This window comes from Bidens hawaiensis, unplaced genomic scaffold (assembly GCF_021521415.1).
Source record: "Bidens hawaiensis isolate Kalapana, Puna unplaced genomic scaffold, B.hawaiensis_p1.1 tig00058942_1, whole genome shotgun sequence".
Lineage (NCBI taxonomy): Eukaryota > Viridiplantae > Streptophyta > Magnoliopsida > Asterales > Asteraceae > Bidens > Bidens hawaiensis.
In genome coordinates, this window is record NW_027506424.1 from 1 (window position 1) to 22,991 (window position 22,991).

A 22,991-nucleotide genomic window follows, 5' to 3' on the forward strand; every position below is an offset into this window, starting at 1 on the left:
ACTCGTCTTTCTTTCGGGGAAAAACCCTCACTTAAGGCCAGCGCATGTGAACACTCGCTCGAAGGCACAAGTGCGGTGAGACAAAACTCATTAAGTTCAAGGATCCAACTAGTGAAAGCCACCTATTCACCTAGTCTCTTAGCATCACTCTGGTGCCTTTGACACTTAATGTTAGGGGCAGGAATCAAACCTGGAGCATATTTGCATCTTGCCCTCTCTCTTAAGTGATTGTCATCCGTGAGGTTGAAAACCCGACTACAATTGGCTGTTCATGAGTCAACCTAGGGTGGGTTGGAGCTCGAGCTCGAAGTTAAATGAGGCCAGTGGCGAGTTTGGGCTAAGACACCGGGGGGCCGGGCTCAAAATGTATACAAAAATTCACAAACGATGGGGGGCCGGACTCAAATTTTAGGCCGAAAACGCCTAAATTTACACTACGCATAAAAAATTTTGGGCGAAAACGGGTAAATTTACACTACTATGCAAAAAAAACCGGGGGGGCCGGGGCCTCCCCCGGCTCTAAGTAAGCTTCGCCGATGAATGAGGCAGCTCAGCCAAGCTCGAGCTTGATTTTGAAGTTAAACGAACATAAGATCAAGCCAATGAGCCGAGCCATGACCCGAGCCGAACGTGGGACGATTTTGGCTCGGTTACAAAAATGAGCCAACTCAGCTTAAGTTGTTTCAAATCAAGTTTTTCTAGCTAGTTTTATTGAGCTTTTATCGAACGAACCAAGAGTTCAAATTTCAACCCGCGAGCTTTTTTAACAGCCCAGTCTACAAATTGTCTTTTGACCCTGTTAAAGCTATTTTAAATTAGTATGATTAAAAAATCTTGGAGAATATATAATGGAGTAAAATAAACGTTGGATAGTTATCATGTCTACTTTAAATACGTATAGATAGTAAACAAATATATATAAATAAAATAAAGGTGTTCGATCGTGCTTCTTGTCATCTTTACACTAGACTCCAATGATGATCGCTTAATGTGTCTTCTGTATTGGTTGTTCCTAATGCCTTATTAGGTGCTTCAATATCAGCGAAAGCTTCAAAACATTAATTTGAAATTTAGAAAAAATTTAATGTAATTAAGTATTTTTTTAACGGGGTCCAATGAAAACAAACTGTGTGAAAGTTGGAACCGGTAACAACTATTTTTTAGATTGAGATTGTTATCTGTCAACTAGGATTATTAAAATCCAATTCACCCAAAAAAAAAACAACTCAATTTGTTTTGTGGGGGTCAACTTAAAAGTATGTAAAAAGAGACAAATGTCTGGGGTTCGGTTTATAAAAAGAAAACGCATGTCATTTTCTTGTTTAGTTGCCTTACAGAAAAAGTGAATTGAGTTCTTGACAAGTTGATCATCTCCGACAGTATGATTGTTTTAACTATTGTATCTTGAGACTAATGCAAAAATCTCGCTTCAAATTTATTTTTCGTGACGTAATTCCTAGCATTTCTTCTTTCTTATGTTTTTATAGGTTTTAAGTCTTCAAATAGTTCTAATCTTTGCCGCTCTCACAATGTGAACCAAAATCATGTTTATTCATGACTTTCAATCGACATTATAATAAATGTTATACTTTTTTCCTTTTATTATTAAAAGTTAAATTAACACGTTGCCAACTTGCATAATGGTTGACCAGAATGTGGGCCACAAAAACATATATTTGACATTATTACATGGTAATGGAAGACTAGTTCAAATGATCACCATAAACCAATAACTAGCTCTTCAATGAATTTGACAAAACGTAATTTGACATATTTTATACGCTTATAAAACAGGTTGACTCACTAACTAATTTATAACTTGTTTCACTAATATTTTACTTCATACTAACCCGATTTACACGTTTATATCTTCATTACTACCCGTCCACCAATTTTTATGGGTGTTAATCGTGTCGGGTTGACGGGGACATAATCCCTATGTGTATGTGTGTCAAAAGCATCAACCTTAATCCGCACACACTAAAAATCATGTGACACAAACAGTTGAAGACAAACAATTTAACCTATTTATCTAAACCGTCATGGGTTTGTTTATCATGTAATATTTGGTAGACGTAACCTGTAAAGTTGCGATCTTTGAACTGTTTCCATTAAAGTTTCACAACTTTGCATGCTGACCTCTTATCTTTGGTATATAAACTTTAGCTTCATTTGAACATTTTTCATTTACATGTTGACCCCTCAACTTTAGTATATAAACTTTGGCCTCCTTTGAACTTTTTACACCAAAGTTTCACGTCTTTACTTGTTGGCTCCTCAACTTTTATAACATAAATTTTTGCGACTAAACTTTTCGTTTTTCAACTTTGTCCACAAAATTTTTACAGTTTCACAATAAAACTTTTAGACTTTCAACTTTGACCAAAAAACTTTTAAACTATCAACTTTTGCCATAAAACTTTTACTGTAATGAACCAAACCGATACCAACCTAGTTCCGCCGCGTCCCGGCCCAACACTCGGTAGCTTCAAACATGTAATGCATTTAACACGCTTCCTTGCAACGCACGAGCAGATCTCCTTGTTTATTTTAAACAATAACAATTTCATTATCCAATTATCCGGTAAAGAGATGACTTTACAAAACAAGGAAGCCAAATCTTGACTTGTTCCCAAGCACATATTAATTAAAGGTGGTTTTGGTGGCATCCTACAAATGCCCACTTCCCATGGCTGCCGGCAGTGATCACATTTTGTTTACATTAAACTTTTATAGAAGTCAAGGAGCCACTTGACACCTTATATTATAAATACACACCACCTTCACCCCATTTTCTTGCAACAAAAATGGCTCAAATATCATCCAAATTCAACCCCTTTATCATTTTCCTCTTATGCCTATCCACCACCACAATCTCCGCAGCCGGAAGGGGCGATATCGCCATTTACTGGGGCCAAAATGGCAACGAAGGAACTTTAGCCGCGACGTGTGCCACGGGAAAGTTCCCCTATGTTAACTTAGCCTTCCTAAATGTATTTGGCAATGGGTCGACCCCTGAACTTAACCTAGCCGGGCACTGCGACCCAGCCTCCGGAGGGTGCGTCTCATTGAGCACCGACATCCGGAGTTGTCAAAAACAAGGGGTTAAGCTCATGTTAGCCATTGGTGGTGGCATCGGAAGATATTCACTATCTTCAAAGCCAGATGCCAAAAACGTTTCCTTATATTTATGGAACGCTTTCCTAGGGGGCAAATCACAGTCAGTGTTTCGCCCCCTGGGTGATGCCGCACTAGACGGCATTGACTTTGATATCGAACTAGGATCATCACAGTTTTATGATGACCTAGTCTGATATCTAAAATCATACTGTTCACAAAAACAAAGAGTTTATATAACCGGGGCCCCGCAATGCCCATACCCGGATAGACTAATGGGGATCGCTTTAAACACGGGCCTTTTTGATTATGTTTGGGTTCAGTTTTATAACAACCCTCCATGCCAATATAGTTCGGGTAACACCACAAATTTGATTAACTCATGGAACCTTTGGAGCAAGTCATTAAGGGCAAAGAAGTTGTTTTTGGGATTGCCTGCGGACGTTCAAGCTGCTGGAAGCGGGTTTATTCCGGCGGACGTGTTAACCTCTCAAGTTCTTCCGGTGATTAAGAAGTCTCCAAAGTATGGAGGTGTAATGTTGTGGTCAAAATATTGGGATGACCAAAGTGGATATAGCTCATCAATTGTATCATCTTTGTAATTGGAATAACACTATTTTGTGTGATTTTTAATTATGTTGTGGTTTTTAACTTTTATTTTTGTAAGTTATAGAAATGCCAATAAAGGTTTTAACTTTTTTTAATATAATATAATTATAATTATAATCAAGTACATTATTTTTAGTTAGTGAATTGTTGTTTATGATCCAATTGTATTTTTATAACACCACATTTTGGCATTAAGGTCTTTGTGTGATTATAATAGAGAGAGCATATATGTTCCGGTTCAGTTGAATTTGATAAAAATTTAAGCTAAATGCTAATACAGTTTTGAAAAACGACAAGCTACATTGGCCGGATTGGGTGCATTGGCCACCAAGGGCGGTAGGCCACGCCCCCATTCAACAATCTGGTCCAGTTGGCTTTGATAATATTATAGGCTAAACTGGTAATACAATTTTGAAAAATGACAAGCTACACCGATCAGATTGGATGCATTGGTTAGCATGTGCGGATTAACAACCATCCCGGGTGGGGTGGGGTTGGGGGGGGGGGGGGTTGTATTTCGTGCTTAAACAATCAGTTTTCTTACACACTATATGCATCTACATACATATATGCTTTTTATCTATGAGTTTTTTAGTTTAAATATTTTTTTTGTGATCATTGCATAAGTAACTTCAACTTGTTAGATATGACACAGTGAAATTCATAATCTTGCATTTTAAGTGTTAGAAGCGGGATTGCCTCGTTATAACGACTTGTTACTCCGTTATAATTGAACTGTTTTACTCCGTTATAACCAACCAATATAATGAATATGGTATCTTGCCCCCGCTTCATAGATTCGCCACTGTTGGTCAGACCGTAGGCTTTAGCTGTTTGATTAGTTTACATATTCTAAAAAATAAATATACCGATAAAACTTGGTTTAGATCTTTAATGGACCAAAGTATAACTGTATGTCTGTATGAGAATGAGTGTATGACTGTATGTCTGTATGTAGATCACTAATGGGCCAAGAAATACTGGTAAATAATTACCCCATCAGCCCAAAAGAAATGATGCCCCAAGTAAATGACAAATGTGAACTGGCAATCTGGCATGTTATTTTTTTTTGGGCCTACGCAGTTAAATAAAACAGCAAAAGTGAACTGGGCTTTTGGGCCTATGCAATAACATGACAAACGTGAACTGGGTTAAACTAAAACTTTTTCTGGACATGTGTAATTGGATCTGCTAGCCAGATTGTGTCCAATTTTTCATTTTACAAAAGTGAACCGTGTCCGACTGTCGTCAATGGATGGGTTTAGAACACGGGTCCAGTGTTGTGGAACTCTCAAGGTGCTAGTCGAGAGATGGGGTAGAGATTGGTTATTAGTCATTAATAGGGATTATTCGGATTGAGATTATATGTAGTTTTTCAAATCTACATATATATACCAAATTTTATATTCAATTTTGACCAAATAGCGATTAATCGACGCCTAAGTCCGATTTTTACAACATCTGGTCTCCATCGAGAGAGCATGGTGTTTTACCAGTAAACCAAAGCTTCATTTTGTGTTTATGAATCAAAGTACACAAAAAAAAATATATTTTTTATATATGTATATATATTATTTAATGGGAGCCTAAAAAGTTTAGGGCCCTAAGTGATTGCTTATTTTCGTACGTATGTAGGCTGGCCCTGTCTATTGGTACTAAGGTGTTGGAAAAAGATGTTCATTCCTGAATAACGCACAAGATTTATGTTGTAAATGAGTTACGTGGCAACCATATTGGATGTATATGTATTTCTTAAAGACTAATTCATCGCAAGACTTGAATCCTCACTACTCAAAGATGGACATCTTTTTCCTACACCTTGGTACCAATAACCAGGACTAGCCCTGTTAACTTTGTGATTCCGATGGGCAAAATTTGTGGCTTGATTTGATTAGTCACAACCCGTAACCATACATCTTCAACATGTTCAAATACAACTTTGCGACCCCTTGACAACTTGTGATCACATACAATATTGCTATTTACTGGTCATTTTAGCTGCATGCTTCTCTATGGACTTTAATTTGTAACACAAAACTTAATTATACAATCTTACGAACACAAAATACTACATATACGTTATAACTTATTCGTTAATACTCACATTGGCCAATGGGATCCTTGTTATCTTGATTTCCTGTTCCTACATTTTTGATTCGTGAAGTCAAACACGCTCTAGGCAAAAATTTGGCAAGTTACTAATATACGACTCAACCTTCATGAATGATACAGAGGTTATTTAAACTCAACGTTCCATTAACCAACGCATAACTTTCCTAATAATGTTTCATAAAAAATCTGGCGAGTTAAATCCATTGAGCATATATCCTATTGGGCCTCAACAGGTTAGTTGGGCCATGAATCCATGAACATAATGCATCTATCAAGAATTCAAGATAAGTGGGTCAAGAGCACATACAAGCACATTGTTACACACACAAACATGTAATAACTTATATATTACAGACTTTATAATAATTCAAAATGCAAAAAACTGGATTGAGTTTTGGGATGTTACAGCGGTATGATTGTTGGTTTGTGTCAGATGCTTGTGTCGGTCATTGTTTGTAGTGTCTCATATAGGCCTATACGGGTCGTATAAACAATTTTTGGACACAATTTTAAATATTAACACGTTGATGTCTTACATATTAATGTATTAAGTACATAACATACTTGGCAAAATATTATATTTTAGAATAGAATAGATTGTCTATTAACATTTACATAACATACTCAGCTAAATAATTTGTAGTTATATCCCGAGACATTCGTTTAAGATTATATTATGTTACACTTTATAATAGTCTATACACAACAATCAATCAATGATTAAGCAAACAAGAAAATATTTGACCAAAACATACTAATAAGCATTTGGTCCACATACATAAAAATAAAAGTGCATCTCAAAAATACATCATGTTCCAAACACATGGTCCACATACATAAAAGTAAACAGTTCACCTTAAAATACGCCAGCTTAATCTTATCAACCATCATAAAAATCTTTCATGTTTTAAGCTTAGAGACCTGAAAATCTGTCTGTACGGGTCATATAGTATTATACCACTCGCATTGGCTCGTATAGTCGTTTTTAGGCAGCGCTTAACAGTGGTCAAAGGCAGACTGACTTTTTCTGCAAAAGTGTTCTATACGACCGTATAGGTTTTATGGTGTGTCAGGGAGCAATACGAGCCATTAAACGCCTATACGGCTCGTATAGGTCTATACGGTCGTATAGGCTGCAAAAAGCTTTTTTTTTCCCTGTTAGTCATGCATAACCTATACGCCCCGTATAACCCTATACGAACTGTATAGGCATGTCCAGTTAGGGTGAGGGTGCTTCTCTATGGACTCCAACTTTTATTGATTAACTTTGCCCAATTGACAGGATTAGTCCCGAAACTTTCATTATAAAAGAAATACCGTCCCAATGTTTGTTAACCCAACACCCCTATACTTATTTTAAGTGTTTCAATTTCAAGAAAACCAACATATATGAATATAAAATCACCAAAAACTCCTAGAACATAAACTTTAATTACATAGTAAGCATTATAAATATATAAACCTGAAATAGGATCTTACATACTTGTTTTAGTACCTCTGTAGATGCTCCAACTAAGAATAGTAATAGACTATATTTATACACAAAGTCATGCATATACTCTAAATGATAACTCTTGCATTTATTATTGTGTAACAGATATCTGCTAATGCGTCATAGTCATGCCACATAAATACACTTGTAGAAGATTAGTTTTAACAGGTTCACATTGTCGAACTGGGGGGGGGGGGGGGGGGGATTAATAAATCCGTGTATATATTACAAGGTTGATTAAAATATATTCTAATCTTTTAACATTTACAATGGTCAAGATATGTCTTTTAAAAAATGATTTTGACGTAACATGTTTGTTAAGTAAATAAAACAATTGAATTAATCAAAAAACGGTTAATTTCATATTAAAGGCATAAATTATAACTATCCATAACTAATTTCATTTTAAATTCATTTGGTTAATGATAAAACAACTATAAATCATATAATAATAAGTATCCACAATAATTTATATTAAATATATAAACATATATTCTTTTGAGTCATCTAACTTCTAACTATACTATTAAACAAGATGGTTTTTCTATATGACACCATTATAGAGTGTCCACATTGAATTCCACATATGCAATTCCCTTAAATGTATTTTTCACCTAATTAGCATTCATTAAAATGTATAAAACAATTCATTAAATGTATAGAATCCTCTATCCATTATTTCTCATTTAATTATCATTCTAAAATTATATTAACTTATTCATATAAATTTAGAAAGACTAATCTTTAACCTTTTAAAAGCAATATAAAATTCTTCATTAATTTTATTTTATAATCATTTAAATCAATAACAAAAGTTCGACTACATAAATCAATACAATGGCTAAAATTTTGAAAAATTATTAAATTGTGAAAATCATAGACAAATCTTTTAATTTTTTTTATATACATGTTGTAACGCCCTAGTTTCGGTAATAAATAAATAAAATGTCGTGAGTCGTTTTAGTTATCGTATTATATGGCGTCGTTTAAATTTATTTAAATATTTTAAGAAAAAGGATAAGGTTAAGAGAGATTAATAAACTTAAGAATGATTATGGATCTAAAGACATTCCATATACACACAAACCTCCTCCTGTGCACACATTCCATTTGTCCATTTAAAATCTAGTTACTCAAATTTCAAGGTATGTTCAACATTAAAGGTTCATCTTTATTTCTCGTTCCGTTTCATTTTAAATCCTATAACCAACGAACCAAGCCGAACCGACATAAACGAAACCAATATAGACGAGATTAAACCCAATACAAATAACAATAACAAGGGAATTGGCAAGATAATACAAATAATAAGAAGTATAATATAACATTGAAAGCTATGCAAAAAATGTGTATATCTGAATATGTATATACACATATACATACATACGGGTATATATACACATACAGGGATATAGATATGTATACACCTATACATAGAGCCTACAACATAAACAGTAACCAAGTCCAAACACCAAACTTAATAAGGCATGAAGCCGGATCCTAATTCCAGTATGGACGGGTTTCCGGTGAACGGAAAACGGACACGAGATGAACCCAAAGTGAGGCCTGGATCTGAGTTTCCGGAGAATAGAGAGCCGCACGAAACCCTAGACGCGGCTGTTGGGACCAAACGCGAACCTATTTCGCGCGAAATAACGGCATGCGAAATCGGGAACTTCGCATGGGCAAGCGAAACCGGCTTTTCGTGCGAAGCGAGATTTGTCCGTGCGAAGTGAAACCCTTGGTGTGCGAACCTCTTCGCTAGTCGCTCACCAGTTAATCAATTAACTGGTGAGCGACTAGCGAAGCGATTAAGCTCCTTATGTGAGGCTGCACCATATTCCTGTTAGCCACCGTCATGGGCGGCCGGTAAAAGAAGAACGGCGGTGGTGGTTTGGTAGGAAAGAAAGAAGAAGAAAGAGAAAGGAAGTGGTTATGGGGTGGATGGTTGTTGGTTGGATGGATATATAATAATAATAATAATAAATAAAACCTTTATATATATATATATATATATATGTATATATGCTAAGTTTAAAATGAAACCCACCTGAGTTGTGAAAACTTTAGAAATCCATTCTCAACCACATGTTTTTAATTAATGTTTAAATCTTGTGGTCCACAATTAAAGTGTATAAAAAATGTAAATATAAATATAACTTTTTCTCTCTCCTGAAAACATATATAAAATTAGTAAAAATATGTTAAAAAATAGCAAAACAAATTTTTTTTTGATGTTTCGATGTTTTGTATTAAATGTTACAACATATATTACATGTAACAAAAAAAAAAAAAAACGATGTTACATAGGGTTTTCGCGGGTTTTCACAACTCAAGTGGGTTTTCATTTTAACCTTACCTTATATATATGTGTGTGTGTGCGTGTGTGTGTGTATTAGAATCTTAATAAAGGATGTGATGAGAGACTTAAACGAAACTTGAACCCGAGACCCGACTCGTCTACGATCCGCGACCCGCCTCAAACAAAGGAATGGAAGTTGAATATGAACCCATCTGTTAAATAAGTGAAATTCTTCATAAAGTTAGGTGTAGACCCGAAACGAACCCGAACTCGCTTAAAGACGTTAACTTATAAACGCGTGAAGAACATGAACTAATAATGGAACAAGAATAATATATATGTAAATATATAAATGAATATAATATAATAATAAGAACGTGAATTGATAATAAGGAAACAAGTATAATAAATGTAAGAATAATAAAAATAATAAATAAAGTTAAGTATAATAAATTAATAAGATCGGTTTAAGAAGGTTACATGTCGGTTCAATTAACTTAAGGGTTAACCCCGTTAACTTAATAAAATAAGTAAAGAAGCAAATATGGAGATTAATACGTGTGTATTAATTAACAGTTAGTCGGGCACAGTTGAAGAAAGGAATTACCATTAACGGTGAACGCAACAGGATCCAGGTGAGTTCTAGCCCCTTTCTCTATGACGTTTTTCGGGGCTGTGTGCATACTCCTATGTGATAGTTGAAACGTTTATCCTAAGTGATAAGTGTAAGATACGTGTATGGTTGTGCATTGATTGCTATTATTATCTAACGTTTATATGATAGAATATGTATATGTATATATGTATATTATATATACATGAGACAGGTAATGTATGCACGTACGATAATGAAAGTATAAAATGAACGTATGGATATATATATATATATGTATGTATATTATAAATACATGAGGCAGGTAAGGCATGCACATACGATAATGAAGGTATGAAATGAACGTATGGATAGTTGACGGGACATGTATGGATGTATGGTTAAATGAGACAGAGGGATCAGACCCTAATAATATATGAGACAGTAGGGACCAGACCCTAATAATATATGAGATTAGAGAGACCGGACCCTGTTAATATCTGGGATAAAAAGGACCAGACCCTTGCAAATATCTAAGATTGAGGGACCAGACCCTAGTAATATCCGAGATGGTAGAAGTAGCATAGCTTACGGTATACCTTAGGAAAGTAGGAAAGGAAGTGTGTAAATATGTATGTACGTACGTAAAGTGTATATGAATGAGTTATAGCAAGTAAAGTACGAAATACGTATCTTCGGACACGTATAAGTATGGACGTGAATGTATTGCATGTTAATTGATTAACTATAACCCACTCAGCGTAGCTGACTTTTAGTATGCACGCAGGTGAGTAGGATGAGACAGGTGGTTTGAGGGAGACACGTGACAATAAGAGGAAGACTGGCATCGAAGAAAAGAAGAGACACGTGTTATTTATGTTTTTATGTTTAAGACTTATGTTATTCTGTTTAAGACAAGATGTTTATGTTATGTTCGAATGGTTGACTTTTAATTCCGCAAAATGTTTTAATTAACTCTGATTTTCCGAGTTATGTGAATAAGTAAAGCCAACCAACGAGAAATAGGGGTGAGCAAGAAAGGGTCAGACCCTTGAAACCCTTTTACCCGACTCGTAAAACCCTTAATTAGACCTGAATATATAATATGGGTCGGGTAAGGGGTATTTAAATTTCACATTAAAGGGTAAAAGAGTTTCAAGGGTCCGACCCTTTTTTAAACCCTTGACCCGTTTACAAGTTTCTAGATAGATATACATCAGATTCGCTATTAATCTGAAATGTAGGAGATGTTTGTATTTTATATATGATTCATCATAAATTTCCCAACTACTAAGAAAAATAAAAATAAACGGCCATACAACTGATTGGAAACATATATATATATATATATATATATATATATATATATATATATATATATATATATATATATATATATATTTGAAAATCATTGAATTGTTCTCTACATGTAATTTGTGAGTGTAAATATTATTTGCATTGGTTCAAATGATTGATAAAAACTTTCGAAGTTAGAGTTTATTGTGTTACTAAATATAAGTATAATTGTTCTAGGATTCGTATATTAAAGTCATATATGAGATATGCAACTAGTAAATGCAGAAAAGGACCCGCGATTACTGTTTTAAAGGGTAAAGGGTTAGACCCTTGAAACCCTTATTTATACCCGACCCTTTTATTGTTTAGAGGGTAGGGTCTTGGGTCCACATTTCTTCCTAAAAGGGTAAAGGGTCCGGGTAGGGTATTAGGTAAAAGGGTAGGGTCTTGCCTTTTGAACAGTTCTAGCGAGAAAGTAGGGCGTCCGGGTCGGGGGCCTTACACATGTATTTCAATTTTAATACTTTAAGTTATAATTTGATTTAAATGAATATAAAATAAAAGTCATAAATAAAAATTATTATATGAAATAACTGAATTTACGTATTATATAATAATTTTTATTTTTATTATAATTTCCATCCGTGTAAGTCACGGGATCTAACCTAGTTATTTAATATGAGAAAAAGGTGGGAAACATACGAGAGACCTAAAATTATGTCATGTGTCTTCAAGACTTTTATTTATTAGATATACTAGTTTTAGAGCCCGTGTCACACACAGGATAATTCAAATTATAAAATTATAAGTAAAACAAATAATTGTATAGCGTATATGAAAAAAAAATGTATTGCATGTATGCTTGTATCTATACAATGTGTACATAAATTGATTTTATTTATATTACAAAATGATTTTTTTAAATAAACTTAATAAAAAATGTCCGTGCAAAATCGTACCCGATAATGCTTTTTTCTATTGAAAAATTCATTCTCGGTGTCATATATGTATAATTGAAAGAAGTTTGGTTATGAACCAATTTCGAAAATAAGACTTCTCATACGATAGTAGTTCTAACCACTCAGCCTAAATACAAAAGAGGCGTTACCTTTATTGATATATTTATCAATTTACCACCCATTAGGATATTAAATTGTAGCAATGGATGTTATTAAAGAACTGTGTTTTTTTGAGCTACACCATAAAAAAGATTTTAATAAGTTTCAGAGGGCTTATCGACTTTGTTATAATGACAACATAAAAAATAACATGTTAACCTATTCAATTTTGTGAATATTTTGTTTCATTTGAGCATAGTTTTGCATGACATGCTTCTCATATAACGTTCTGATCACCATTGAAGGAAAAATTAATATTGACATTAATATCTCAAATTTGATAAAAGTTAGAAGCATTGATAGGCATGGAGGTGGCATGTCGAAAGTGTTTGCAATCTTTTCTTAAATTTTAATAGTTGAGGGAAAAATAGTCAATTCGCCAAATCACGAACCTTTTGATTATTTCAAAAAATGCCCTTAAAAATAAACTTGAAACCCGAATCATGTTTAAAATGCTAACTTTCATACTTTTGACATTTTAAAATCAACACTTTGAACCCATAAAAAATTTGACGATAAATCTATTTTGCATTCTCAAACTTTTAAAACTACTCAAAATTTTCATTTTTGACCCATAACAAGTTTTTACCTAAATGTAGTTAACTTGTACCAAACAATCTATTTACCAACTTTGACCTATAAAATCAAATTTAACTTCCACAAAAAACCCGAAACAATTTTCATTTGAGAAACATGATTTGTTGTTATTTTTTGGAATTCACAAAGTATTTTAAAATATATAGTAAAATAATATGTTAATATTTATACTTATAAAAATATATAGATATTATATAAATATAGTATAAAAGAAAAGTGAATAATTATTAATTTATTACATATATTAGTGTATATTAGTTTTGAAGGAAAAAATTGTGAAAATTAACCAAAATATGACAAATGTTCTCATTTATTTTACTTTATTAGAATAATAGGTAAATAGGTATAGATATAATGTATAAACCCAAATGGAATGTTACACATTCATTTTAATACCCGTGTAAATTTACCTAACTGAGATTAATAATAGAGACCGTTTATATGTAAACTAATTCGCTACTTTCCACTAACTTGCATCTACTTAAACTTATATTTCTTGCATTTATCACTATTTAAAAGATTACTACTAACATGTTAGAGTCATAACACGAAAATACATGTTAATAGATATATGAAGATTCGTGGTACTGCAAATAAATGTTAAAATACAACCATACAAGATATCCCCATACTCAACATTGGATCATTACTACCGTACGTAATAACTCCACCATCAGTATATTTATTTTGTATTTCTCAAATAATTTCATTTCAAACAAATCCAACATATATGAATGTAAAACCATCAACCATTTCTAAACATAAATTTTAATACCTTAATAAGTATTTTTCTTTAACATTCACCTAAATGCATTAATCGAGTATCTTTCATGCAAATTAATTCACTACTTTCCACCGATATACATCTACTCAAATTTATATTTCTTACATTTATCAGCATCTAACAGATTTCTACTAGCATGTCAAAGAAATACACGTGTGACAAGATTAACGAAGATTAGTGTTACATGCGCATAGAGGTTTAATCACAAGATATCCACCACTCAACATTGTAATGTTTCCATTATCATACATAATAAGAATTCGATCCTCAATGTTGTATGAACAACACGTATTACTTATTTTAGATTTCTCAAAATAATTCCTTTACAACAAAACCAACATATATATGATTGCAAAATCACCAATTATTCCTAAAACATAAACTTTAATAACTTAATAACTATTTTGTGTTAGTATCTAAATGCTCCAACTAAGATTAATAAGAGATACTCTTTTACATGCAAATTAATTAATTATTTTCTACCGGCATGCATTTATTGGAATTCTTAGCTTTTACACTTATCACCGTCTAACATGTTAGAGTTATAATAACAAAACACAAGAGATACTCTATTTACATGCAAATTAATTCATTACTTTATACCGGCATGCATTTACTCGAATTCATAACTCTGACGCTTATTGGCGTCTAACAGATATCTATTGTCACATATGAGTCATAACGTTATTATGATTTAGACGGTAGATATCTGTTAGACGGCGATAAGTGTCAGAGTTATGAATTCGAGTAAATGCATGCCAGTAGAAAGCAATGAATTAATTTGCATGAAATATACCCATGACCTAATGGTCTAGTGGTATGGTGTCCACCTTTTAAAGTGGAGGTGGTGGGTTCAAATCCTTGCAAGTGCAAGGTTAGAGGGATTTTAGGTGAAAAAATTTGTTGTTTCAAAAAAACATATGAGTCGTAACAACAAAACATAATAGAGACTATCTTTCATGCAAATTAATTCATTGCTTTCTACTGGCATGCATTTACTCGAATTCATAACTCTGACGCTTATCGCCGTCTAACAGATATCTACCGTCTAAATCATAATAACAAAACACAATAGAGACAATCTTTCATGCAAATTAATTCGTTACTTTCCACCAACATGCATTCACTCGGCTTTACAAATCTAAAACTTTTCACCATCTAATAGTTATCCGCAAAAACGTCATAATCATAATACGAAAACACACGTGTAAAGAAGCTAGCGTAAATTAGTGTTACACATTCATAAATGTTTAAAGATACACCTAGACACTTAATATTGTTGTGCTTCCATTCTTACCCCTTGGTAACCATTGACACCTAATAAATAGTGTGAACCCAAACACAATAAGCCTAAAAAAACATTCACTTCAAAACACATCACCAAAAATATAAAGTAACAAACATCATTAGGAGGAAGAAACATGTGATCGTAGAAGATCAAAAACCCACATGGAACCCACCGTGCACCTCTTTCTTAACATGCCCATCCTTCGCTACAATTATTATTATTATTAATAATATGCATGAATAAATTATCAAATATTTCTAAAACATAAACTTTAATAACTTGATCAGTATTACAAATAAGGTTGTTTTCCGCTACGTCAAGCGATGCAAAATTCGTATATACACAACCAGAAAAACAAGGTGATTAAAGTAATAAGAAAGATGGTAAAAGACTGAAGTAAAAAAAAAAGGTAAAGCAGTAAAAATATTAACAATAGAAAAAAATGATAGCAATTTTAAATTTTAATTTTCTTTAAACAACTTTTTTCAACCTTTTACACATGTTTCAAGTGATAATAGAACTCTTAACCATTTGGTTGTAAAACATACACATTTGTTATTAGACTAAGCTTGTGGTTGTAAATGGCTCTCGTAATAATAATAATTGCTATAATAGTATTTCCCTGTATCATTTATCAAAATGACTTTCGCATACGTACAAAGTTATTATTCCTTTAGTTATATACTTATAAGCTATTGAGTTATACCATTAGCTCTTAGGCTTGTACTATATAATTATTCATTTTTCTTTTCTTACACTTTAGTGGATTTTAATGTTCTCCCTTACAATATTAATAGGTTTGTATTACAACCGTTATGGTTTTGTTTTCTTAATTTTAATAAACCATAAAAATTTTATACTTATTTTTTTTAATATGTCCTTTACTTTATAAATTTATTTGACTATTTATTGTTATCTATAATATATATAAACGAAACCCCTAAAATTTTAAGTGCCGCGATGTGGTCGCTCCTTATTTTATGGAAGTCAGCAGATTGCTTGATTTTTAAATGGAGGCCTCTCATTGATTTAACCCAAATTCATGGGTATGGGTCTTACCAAAACCAAATAGCTCTTAAACGGGTTATAACATCTCATTAAATTAAAAATTAATCTTAGGAATTATTTGATATGAAAATCCTGTAAAATAGGGATGCATTAAAATTTAATATCCAATTTAAAAAGAAAAATGTATTATTTATAATTAATAAACAATTTTATAGTAAAAAACATAAGCGGGTCGTGGGTCACCAAATCCAGATAGCTTTTAAATGGGTTATAACATATAATTTATTTATGAAACCCTTTTATCATCAAACCCTAAGTATATTATTAACTTTCTTACAATAAAGAAAATTAAAATCTAAAAAATAAATATTAAAAAAAGAAAAATGTAAAACAACTAACCATCAGATTGCTTTATTTGTAAATGAAGGTTTCTCACGTATTTGACCCGAATTCACGGGTAAATGTCTCACCAAACCCAGATAGCTCTTAAACGGGTTATAACATCTCATTATATTAAAAATTAATATAATAAAATATTTGATATGAAAATCCTATAAAATAGGGATATACTAAAAATTAATATCCTATTTTATTTAAAAAAATATTATTTATAATTAAGAAACAATTTTATGATAAAGAAAATAAACGGGTAATTGGTATCACCAAACCCAGATAGCTTTTAAACTGGATTATAACATATCATTTATTTGTGAAACCATTTTATCATCAAACCTCAAGTAATTAAAATCCAAATATACATATATAAATATTAAAAACGAATAATGTAAAACAACCCCCGTAATACGGGGGGATAAAATCTAGTTGTTATTATATATCTTAATTCTAACCAGCTTAGATAATATTTCTTACCGTTTCGGCTTAGTTATCCCTTCATATGTATTATGTTCTTTACTGTTTCGACTTATTCTATTTTCTATATTTTATGTTACGGTCTAATTTTATAAGTTAATGTGCATTTACGCTTCAACATTTTTACGCATATTTTCAACGTTATAAAGTTTATTTATTTTTTTGGTTTAACGGTATTTTCTATATTTTATGTTACGGTCTAATTTTACAAGTTAATTTGCATTTACGCTTCAACGTTTTTACGCATATTTTCAACGTTATAAAGTTTACTTTGTTTTATTTTTTTCTTCGGTTTAACGGTCTTGCCGTAATGCACAAGTCTTAAAAACTATTTAAATGGAAATACTGATAGGAGCCAAGGTTTGAACCTAAGTCACTCACTTACAGGGCAAGTAGTCAAGTACTCTACCAATTAAGTTAGTGTCCTCTTCGTTTTTTATTTTTGTAACTAATTTATATGTTGTACAGGACACACATCAACACATCAATGAAACAGAAAATATGCACCCAATTACTTTTATTAGCAACTAGGTTAAAATCTCGTGTTACATGAGTTGAGTAAATATAGCGTTATATACTAAGTAATAAGAAAGCCATCTCTAAAGAGCACGTTGCACGAATAAACCCATGTGTTACAGGGTTGATTAAAATATAATCTTAATCTTTTAACATTTTCAATTGTCAAGATATGTCTTTAAAAAATGAATTTTTACGAAACAGTTATAATTCCTGTTAAATTAATCAAAATATGAATCAAAGACCATTAATTTCATATTAAAACCATAAATTATAACTATCCATAATTAATTTTATATTAAATGCATTTGATTAATGATATAACAACTATAAATCATATAACTATAATAAGTATCCAGAATAATTTATATTAAATAGTTACATTAAATAGTTAAGCACTTAAGCATACATTTTTATTCTTTTAAATCATTATTTAATATGAGAGAAAGGTGAGAAACAAAATTGAGAAAACCTAAGAATTATTGTGTCATGTGTTCTCTTGGATTTTTATTTATTAGACATAGAGATAACGATAGAGATAGAGATACAATGTATAAACCCAAATGGGATGTCACATATTCATTTTAGTACCCGCCTAAGTTTACTTAAATAATAGAGGTCGTTTTTATTCGCAGACGGATTCACTACATTCCCACTGAGATAGAGATACAATGTATAAACCCAAATGGGATGTCACATATTCGTTTTAGTACCCGCCTAAGTTTACTTAAATAATAGAGGTCGTTTTTATTCGCAGACGGATTCACTACATTCCCACTAACATGCATTTACTCATTCATAATTCTTACATTGTATCATTAGGATAGAGCTCCGTGTGATACACGGGTGGTTAAAAACAACAAAAAAGTTAAATTTAGTAATATACATGATAACATACGTTATGGATTCATAAAATATTAATAATGATAAAAAAATTTACAATTCATAGATCTCTAAAAGCCTCTTTGAATACAATATTGGATGTTAACTTAATTGTTTAATTATTTTCTAGTATTAATTATAAGTGAACTAACAATATATCATTTATAAGTTAAGAAATCTAACACAATAACTACTAAGTGGAGTTGGTAAGCATTTTAGTTTAAAACATGAGGTCTTGGGTTTGAGACTTGTATCACACAATAATTTATTTTTCAAAATTTTAGAAAGTGTTATCTCATATGAAGATGGTTGTATTTGAAGAGAAACCGGGTCATGGGTTATAATATAACTAAACAGGTTCATGCTCCATATTGTGTTTAGAAGAAGAGATGATAAAATAAGAAACTATATATTGTTTTAATATATAGTTAGATTTAACATATTACTACTACCATGTCAGAATCATAACACGAAAATACATGTGTAACAAGAATTCGATCCTTAATATTATTGTAAGAACCACGCACATCTACTTATTTTAAATTTCTCAAAATAATTAATTTCAACAAAACCAACATGTATATGAACGTAAAATCACCAATTTTTCCTAAAACATAAACTTTAATAGCTTAATAACTCTTTTGCGTTAGTATCCATCTAATGCTCGAACAGAGATTTGAGATACTCTTTTTACATGTAAATTAAATTATTATTTACCGGCATGAATTTACTTGAATTCATAACCTTTACACTTATCATCGTTTAACAGACATCTGTCGACACGTCCGAGTCATAATAAGAAAAACATGGGTCTATATTTACATGCAAATTAATTCATTACTTTCTACCAGCATACATTTACTCGAATACTCTAACGCTTATCACCGTCTAGCAGATATCTACTACCAGAGTCATAATAACAAAACACAATAGAGACTATCTTTCATGTAGATTATTTCATTACTTTCTACCTGCATGCATTTACTCGAATTCATAACTTTGACACTTATCGCCGTCTAACATATATCTGTTATCTGAGTCATAATAAGAAAACACAATAGAGACTATCTTTCATGCAAATTAATTCATTTTTTTCTACCGGCATGCATTTACTCGAATTCATAACGATGGCGCTTATCACCGTCTAACTGATATATGCTATTTGAGTCATAATAACAAAACTCAATATAGACTATCTTTCATGCAAATTAATTCGTTACTTTCCACCGGCATGCATTCACTCGACTTTACAACTCCAAAACTTCTCACCATCTTACAGCTATCCGATAAAACGTCAATCATAATACGAAAACACACGTGTAACGAAGCTAGTAAATATTAGTGTTACACATTCATAAATGTTTAAACACAAGACACACCTAGACACTTAACATTGTTATGCTTCCATTCTTACCCCTTGTTAACCATCGACACCTTATAAATAGTGTGAACCCAAACACAATAAACCTAGAACAAAAAAAAAAGCATTCACATCAACAAAAACATCACCTAAAACATAAAGTAACATAATTACTAGGAGGAAGATACATGTGATAGTAGAGGATCAAAAACACACATGGAAACCACTGTGCACCTCTTTCTAACATGCATCCTTCGTTACAAGTATTATTATTAATAATATGCATGAATAAATTATCAAATATTTCTTAAACACAAACTTTAATAAATAACTTGATAAGTATTATAAACAAGGTTGTTTTCCGCCACGTCAAGCGATGGGAAAATTGTATATATACAACCAGAAAAACAAGGTGATTATTAAAGTAATAAGAAAGATGGTAAAAGAAAATAGGTGTAAAAGATTGAAGTAAAAAAAGAGGTAAAGCAGTAAAAATATGATCAATAGAAAAAAATGACAAGTAATAATTTTTTATTTTTTGGAACAACCATATTAACAATAAAAAATTGAGAAGAATAATAATTTTTAATTTTTTTTAAACAACTTTTTTCAACATGTCTTAAATGGAACTAGAACTCATAACCCATTAATTGTAAAACACACATATTTGCCTCTATACTAAGCTAGTGGTTGCAAATGACTATTGCAATAATAATAATAATTGATATAATAATATTTCTATATATCGTTTATAATAAACTTCTCAACCGTTATGGTTTTGTTTTCTTAATTTTAATAAACCATAAACTTTGTACTTATTTTTTAATACACCCTATACTTTAGCACGTTTATAATAAACTTCTCAACCGTTATGGTTTTGTTTTCTTAATTTTAATAAACCATAAACTTTGTACTTATTTTTTAATATACCCTATACTTTAGCACGTGTGTTGCCCACGGCATAGGGGGCATGATGACTTGACGTCATTCTCACCTTCCTCCGTCTTATCACCGGCAGTTTGTTCAGGGTTCCAAACTCAATGATGGCAATTAAACACTAGGGTTGCGTTCGTTGCGGGACTTAACCCAACACCTTACGGCACAAGCTGACGACAACCATGCACCACATGTGTCCGCGTTCCCGAAGGCACTCTTCTTTTTCAAGAGGATTCGCGGCATGTCAAGCCCTGGTAAGGTTCTTCGATTTGCATCGAATTAAATCACATGATCCACCGCTTGTGCGAGACCCCGTCAATTCCTTTGAGTTTCATTCTTGCGAACGTACTCCCCAAGCAAGATACTTAGCGCTAAATTTATTTAATTATTATTTTTATTTTTATTGTTATTGTATATTTTATTAATCATAACCCGCTTGGATAATATTACTTATCGTTTTGACTGAGTTCTTCTTTTATATGTTTTATGTTCTTTACTGTTTCGACTTTTTTTTTCTATATTTTACGTTTCCGTCTAATTTTTGCAAGTTAATGTGCGCTTATGCTTCAACATTTTTATGTATATTTTCATCATTATAAAGTTTATTTTTTTGTACCATTTAACGGTCATTCTACTCGAATTTATATTTCTTACATTTATCAGTATCTAACATATTTCTACTAACACGTTAGAGTAATACTGTGTAACAAGATTAATGAAGATTAGTGTTACATGCAGATAGAGGCTTAACCACAAGATATCCATTACTCAATATTATAATGATTCCATTTTCTACCTATTCTAATAAAGTAAAATAAATAGGGACACTTGTCATGTTTTGGTTAATTCTTACAAATTTTTTCCCTTCAAAACTAATATACCTTAACATATGTAATAAATCAATAATTATTCACTTTTCCTTTACACTATATTTATATAATATCTATATATTTTTATAAATATAAATATTAACATATTATTTTACTATATATTTCAAAATACTTGGTGAATTCCAAAAATTAATAACAAATCATGTTTCTCAAATGAAAATTGTTTCGAGTTTTTTTGTGGAAGTTAAATTTGATTTTATGGGTCAAAAATTGGTAAATAGATTGTTTTGTATAAGTTAACTACATTTAGGTCAAAAATAAAAATTTTGAGTATTTTTAAAAGTTTGAGAATGCAAAATAGATTTATCATCAAATTTGTTATAGGCTCAAAGTGTTGACTTTAAAATATCAAAAGTATGAAAGTTAGAATTTTAAACATGATTCGGGTTTCAAATTTATTTTTAAGGGCATTTTTTGAAATAATCAAAAGATTTGGGATTTGGCAAATTTACTATTTTTCACTCAACTATTAAAATTTAAGAAATGATTGCGAACACTTTCGACATGCCACCCACATGCCTATAAATGCTTCAAATTTTATCAAATTTGAAATATATATTTATGTCAACATTAATTTTTTCTTCAATGATGATCAGAATGTTGTATGGAAAACACGTCATGTAAAACTATGCTCAAATGAAACAAAATATTCACAAAATTGAATGAGTTAACATGTTATTTTTTATATTGTCATTATGACAAAGTCGAGAAACTTTCTGAAACTTATCAAAATCTTTTTCATGGCGTAACTCATAAAAGCATAGTTTTTGAAGAACATCCATTATTACAATCTAATGTTTTACTTTCCTTTGATGGGTGATAAATTGATAAATATATCAATGAAGGTAACGCTCCTTTTGTATTTAAGCTGAGTAGTTAGAACTATTATCGTATGAGAAGTCTTATTTTCTAAATTTGATCATAACCAAAATTCTTTCAATTATACATATATGACACAAAGAATGAATTTTTCAATAGAAAGAAGCATTCTCAGGTACATTTTTGCACAGACATTTTTTTATATAAGTTCATTTAAAAAAATCATTTTGTGATATAAATAAAATCAATTTATGTACACATTGTATAGGTATAGGCATTGATGTAATACATTTTTTTTTCATATACATTACGTAATTATTTGTTTTACTTATAATTTTATAATTTGAATTATCCCGTGTGTGACACGGGCTCTAAAACTAGTTATACATAACTAGAATTTGAT

The 22,991-nt window shown here is 31.5% G+C and overlaps 2 pseudogenes; one reads left to right on the forward strand and one right to left on the reverse strand.

Moving 5' to 3' along the window:
• The first annotated feature begins 2,807 nt into the window (after positions 1-2,807).
• LOC143617813 (hevamine-A-like) lies at positions 2,808-3,818 on the forward strand (annotated as a pseudogene).
• Positions 3,819-20,767: 16,949 nt separating this feature from the next.
• LOC143617817 (18S ribosomal RNA) lies at positions 20,768-21,233 on the reverse strand (annotated as a pseudogene).
• Between the last annotated feature and the right edge of the window lie 1,758 nt (positions 21,234-22,991).